This window comes from Euleptes europaea, chromosome 8 (genome assembly GCF_029931775.1).
Source record: "Euleptes europaea isolate rEulEur1 chromosome 8, rEulEur1.hap1, whole genome shotgun sequence".
Lineage (NCBI taxonomy): Eukaryota > Metazoa > Chordata > Lepidosauria > Squamata > Sphaerodactylidae > Euleptes > Euleptes europaea.
The window spans coordinates 99,308,906-99,315,457 of record NC_079319.1 but is presented as its reverse complement, the minus strand read 5'-3'; positions in this window follow the sequence as shown (position 1 = coordinate 99,315,457).

Here is a 6,552-nt window from a genome sequence, read left to right as displayed (position 1 = left end):
GAGCCGATGGCACGTGAACTGGCTGAGGACAAAATTGCACAAATGATTGTTTCTTCATTATATCAGAGGGTATAAATAGCCAAGGACATCATATTTTCCTTCAAAATATAAGTAGGATCTCTCTTTCCCATACTTTTGAAACTTAGTGCAGAGGTTTTCCTCCTCAGTTTCCTGCTTCCTAATAAACTATTACGATATAAACTATGCCCTGACATGGCTGGCCCAGGCTAGCCCAATCAGATCTTGGAAGCCAAGCAGGGTCAGGCCTGGCTAGTACTTGGATGGGAGACCACCAAGGAAGTCCAGGGTTGCTATGCAGAGGGAGGCAATGGGAAACACACCTCTGAACGCCTCTTGCCTTTGAAACCCATAATGGGGTTGTCTCAAAATCAGTGATGGCATTGTGAGCCACTTACATACTACATAGTTTACATTTCACAAGCAATGTTGATTCTTGCTGAGTTTCAGGTGGTCAAAAAATCCACTTTACCTGTTCTAGTCCTATTTCTAGTTTACCTTTCCCAAACTGCCATCATTTGAATGCCATCAGTTTTCATGGCTGCATGCTGTGAACAACCTGGACAGTAATTTCCATGCTGAGAGAAGGGGATGTCTGGTGAATTTTTCCATGTCTTTTCTTTTCTTTTTTGCTATTAAACTGCAGCCAACTTATGGCGACCCCATTATGGGTTTTTCAAGGCAAGAGATGTTCAGAGGTGGTTTGCCATTGCCTGCCTCTGCGTAGCAACCCTGGACTTCCTTGGCGGTCTCCCATCCACGTACTGACCAAGTCTGACCTGGCTTACCTTCCAACATCTGAGGAGACTGGGCTAGCCTGGGCCATCCAGGTCAGGGCTTTCCTTGTCTAGCAACACTTGAAGGCACAAAATCTCCATCAGAGAAGAGTCTTAAAACAATCACCACCATCTCTCAGTAGCAGTCTAGTTTCCTTCCCTGCTAGCTAGGTTCCTTCCTAGGTAGTCTCCGTTCTTGGTAGCATGCAGGGCCATCCCTGCTTAGCCTCAGCCCTCCATGTGTATTTCATTCTTTCAGACATTTTAAAAGGGAGGGACACTGGCAAGTGTTTTGGTTCATGACAGCTAATTATCACAATTGCTCTCTTAAGCAACAAACTCTGAAATTACACAAATACCTGCATGAGTAAGCCTTATTCAGAGCTGTGTGTGTGTGTGTCTTGGTGGCCAGTGACGCATCCTCACACTTCAGAATCCTTTCTAGCTCCTTCATGGCTGCCCTCCCCAGTCTCAGTCTCCTTCTGATTTCTTGGCTGCAGTCTCCCTTTTGGTTGATAATGGAGCCAAGGAATAGAAAGTCTTCAACAATTTCAATTTCCTCGTTGTCCACCTTAAAGGCAAGTAATTCTCCAGTATTCATTCTCCAGTATTGTCTTCTTGATGTAGTCCTGCTTTGGCACTTTCTCCTTTAATTTTCAGGAGTAGTCGTTTCTAGTCTTCACTATTTTGTGCCAGTAATGTCTCAAATTGCTAATGTTCCTCCCCCAACATTTCATTGTCCCTTCATCTAAATCTAATCCAGCTTTCATTATGATAAGTTCTGTATACGGTTTGAAGAGATAGGGAGATAAAATACATCCTTGTCTAACACTTTTGATAACTGGAAACCATTCTGTTATTCAGAGCAACTGATCAGTAAATCATACAAAATTCACCACTTTAACAAAACTAACATGCAAGGTACAATTTCCTTTGGTTTTTTTGATGCCCTAATTCATCCATTTTAAAAAATCAATGTTGTGGAAGTTAACCATAGCGGAGCTGCAAGCGAGCCTGGCAGGGCGGTAAGAGTGCCTCGACTAGGAGCTGGGAGATCCAGGTTCAAATCCCAGCTTTGTCATGGAGATACACTGGGTATCTTTGCACCAGTCACATTCTCTCAGCCTGACTGACCTCACAGGGTTGTTGGGAGGGTAAAGCAGAGGCAGGGAAAATAACGTTTAACCACCATTAGGAAGAAATATATGTAAAATGCACATGTTTTCAGGAGTAAAGCACTCTATGGATCTTCCTTCTGAGTAAGCTTGTATAGGCCTGGACCATAAACTACATTTCTTTACATTATAAACTACATATAATATCAGTGACACTACAGCAACATGCTATCATCACTATTCTTAAAGAGATGAATTAAACTCCATTTGGTAACATAACCCGACATCATACTAAAGACACAAAAGTCTCTCATTTTACGTACCTTGTTGAATCTGGAATTGCACACAGACACCCTTTGCTCCCTCCTGTAAATCAGAGTACAAAGCTGGCTGTTTATATAGGATTTTTTACCACTCCTACGGCAACTTTCTTAGCTTGTCAAAATATATGTTGCAACACACTTTTTTCCGAAGGGATGGTACCCATGGAAAGACTGAGGCATGAGAGAAGAGCATGACCTAAAAAGGAATGCAATAATTAAATCACAATATCTGTAAGTCAGCTGCTGCTAGGTCACAGAATTGCTTCAGAGCGAATCATTGAGTATTTGAATAAGGGCACTGGAAGGAACTTTTGAATAAGAGCACTGGAAGAAACAGGGAAATCCGATGAACTTGTCATTCATTTTATCTATTAAATGTTAAGGCTGAACTCCTCAACGCAAATCTGTGTATGCAGATCCATATGATGAATTATTCCCAGGATAACATATTACTAAATGAATGGAATGATGAATTGTGAACGACCAGCTCATGTTGATTGGTTTGGGTCACATTAGGCATGCAATATAAAATATACGAAGCACACTCGGAATTAATTAACCCATCTGGGCCTGTGTGCTATGGTCACAGCTGCTCACAAGAAATTTAGGATTCCAAGTTGGACAAGATGTTAGAGCACTGATCAGTGACCCGGCCAGGTCAGGATTTCCAGCTGGACAGAAGAATCCCCTTCATCATCCTGGCCCTTCTCTAGTGCCTTTAGTAGAAGCCTGATTAAGGTAGAATCAGCAGGTGAAGCTTTTCCCATTGTTTACAGATGGCTGAAGCTAAAGATGAAGCATTGCCCTTGCTTACTGAGAAACATCAAACTGTAACTGCAGAATAACACAGAAGATTTGTACCATAACATAATTGTATATCATCTTCATTTCACAAGAAGTACCAGGGTATACTTTTAATGTAGTAAAATCTCATATCTTAACATGTACATGCATATTGGTTTGAGGTTTAGCTACATCAGATTATCTGCTCAGTCAAACCTGTTCCCTGCAATGGTTTTCAATTCCAGTTGCTATTATCTGATGTAAGCTCCATTTTCTTAGAAGCAACTGTAAATGTTTGTTCACCCATTGCTTGGTAACAAGCTGGCAGCCTTGCCTACATTCCACTTCTACCTTCTCATTTGTATCTGGTTAAGCTGCACCCCTTTTATCAACTATGACTGGATACTGTTCCATAAGGGCACTCCTCAGTCCTAAAAGGATTTCCAATTAGCTTCCACAGCGACTTTCAAAGAAACTATGACTCAGATTTGAAGGTAGGAGTTGCGCATTAAAAATTTCACTCAGCATTCACAACAAGTGCTAGTTGCTCAAGCTCTGTTGAGTTGGTTCTTCTCCCAAGGGTTTAGTTTTTATATGTTAGGACTGCTTCACTGAGGTTGTTTCCACACTAATCAGTCACTCTTATTGTGGAGAATCCAGACAAGTTTCCTGCATTCTAGTGTTCTCACAGTTGTCCTCCTTCCCCCCCCCCCCCGACCTGATTTATGCCATTTTTTTTTTTTTAAAGTAACACTTTGCAGCATTGGCTTCTGCATGTGGACTGGCCAAAATACTAATTTATTATACCCACCTTTCTCCCAATATTTGCTCCAAGATGATTAGTAAAGTACCTGCCAGGTGTGAGACACTGGTCAAACATAAATGCACCCTTTTTGAGAACCAGGTCTATGACACAGATACTTGAAAGCGATATTTAAAATGTGCAGTTGGATAGTCACAGGGTTGCCTCTTGGGTCTTGTCACTGTTTCTCAATATGATGACTAGCCAAAACAACAGGAAAATTGAGAAAAACTACCGAGGCAACGGTTGATCACGGGTGGTCAATTCCTGGTGCTGCAAGTTCCTGTTTGTCACTTGTGTCAGACCCAGGTGTTTGTCCCTAGCATCCCATAAGCAAACACGCTCAGGCAGGTAATCCTAAGCAATGCTACTTTGCTGACCCAGGGCTGAGTGGGAGAGAATGCTGACACACTAACAAACTCATAAGACACTTTTTTAATTACCTAATTTATTATAACATAACTTTATTAACATTAACTTTCATAAGGGTTATTTGGAAGATTTTGATGATAATTGGAATGATATAGGCCACAACTTGGAATTGGCAACAGCTGCGACCCCCGTGGCGCAGCATGTGCGATGTGTCAGGTACGCAGGCCGAGCCCAATGCGGCCATGTATGCCAACCGGCCCACAGCGTTCCCGCTGTGAGCAACCGGGACGGTGGTGCCAGGTGGACACCAGGACGATCGCCACTGGGTGTTTACCCCCGCCACTTGGAAAGAGGCAGACAGCCTACCCTCCAGCCAGGGCATGTCCTTGAAGCCTCTCCCAAAACCCCATATTGGGATTCCCAGAGTTAGGAAAGCGACTCCCACCGGCTGCTTTCCCCCCAAACTGACACATCTCCATGCCTATCCGCCAAAAAGCTGTGCCGGGCTCCCTTTACTCACAGGCCAAAGCAGCTTCCGCCACATCTCACAGCTGAAGCCAATTCAACAGGCCTCCTCGAATGTTCTGGAGCCAAAGATCCATGCCCCAGCTGGTGAGGTGCACGCCATCCCAACGGTATAATTCCGCCATGCAGAAAGAAATGTCCCATTGACGTATTACTGGTCCGCCCAGTCTGATCACTGCTCTACCAATCACGTTGCTGACCTTCCTCCTTGCCACATCTATACGCTTTACGTTGCGGGCACCTCTCCAAGACCTCCCTTCCAGCAAATCAGACCCGCAAATTACCATGCGTGAACATGCATGCCTCTGACAACGCTGGCTTCCTTTGCCAGGCCTTTTCCCCGTGTGCTGCAGAGGTCATTCTCCCCAATTGGAGAACCAAAGTGGGGGGGGCGTACTCCTTCAACAACCATAACATCACCGGCATTAACAAATGCCTTCGCATGCCCCATTGGCCCAGCCAATAAATCTGGACTGCTCGCTCCAGGCCCAGATGTTGTCCTCATCCAGCCGCGGCAGCATAACATCCAATCCACAAACGATGCTGTGGCCCACGACTGACAGTGTGCTGCAACTCATAAGCACAATTAAAGGAAACCCCGGTCAGGCAGGACATAATTAGTCCCCCTCCAGCCGCCATGGCATACCATCCGTTCCAAAAAACGATGCTGTACCACACAATTCACACCATCCAACAGTGTCCTGAAACTCAAAAGCACAATTAAAAGAAACCCCGGTCAGGCAGGACATAATTAGTCCCCATTCAGCCGCCGTGGCACACTGTCCGTTCCAAAACGATGCTGTAGCACACGATCCACACCGTCTGACAGCGTCCTGAAACTCATAAGCACAATTAAAGGAAAAAGCCCGGTCAGGCCGGACATAATTTTTTGAATGCTGCTGAACGCCACCGGCCAATGGCTTGTATCCGTTCCGTTGCCCGGCCAGCCCTGGCTGCCATCAAGGCCGCTCCTAGGCGGAAGGAGTGTCCCCCATATTCTGGTGCCGGGAACCCTATCCTGCTGCTTGTGGGTTGGAACTCCCTGACGAACTGGCATCTCGCCATTGTTGTGCGGTCTGCATGGATAACAAATAGCCCTTGCATCTTGGGAGCACCGTTTAACTGCCACAACCTTTGCATCTTCTTATCAATAGCGTTAATGCCGTGGCGAAAAAGTGAGCGTCCTCCAGTCTGAGTGCCCTCCCAGACCCAGCTAGCCGAGATTGGGCTACAGTTATACGACCCCGAGAGCCCCAAAGAAGGCGATGGACCATGTTGCCTAAGACAAAACAGCCTCATAAAGTGATTTGCATGTCTAAGGAAGACAGAAGTCCAACTCAGCCAGCATGGATAAAGTGACAGGCCTACTGTCATCTCTGGCTGCTGGTGTGTTTCGCTGCCAGCCCGGAATGACTCGCATGTGTCATGAAAACCCGTGGGCTTTGGAAAAGAGCAATATGGCTGCCATGTACACCTCAATGGCCATGTGAACCCTGATGGTCCTGGCGGCGAACTCCAAGTCCTATAGGTGGGCTAAGTAATGAAGTGCCATTGTTTCCGTGATTGACCATGCGCTGGGGCCCCCCGCACGTTGCAGAAAACCCTTGAATTGTGCTGCGGCTCTGTCATATGGCCGCCACATCAGCTAAGCAGTTGCCCAAACCCGGTACGTGCTGAGCTATAAGGTGATGTTATTCGGCCAAACATATAAAAAACAAATGCCAGATTAGTTGCATGACTCTTTCAGACCTGGATGTTTGCCTGTTAACGACCCTCACCACGGCCTGATTGTCCCACCATAACCTGACCCGTTTATTCTTGAAAAGCTCCGCCCAAAT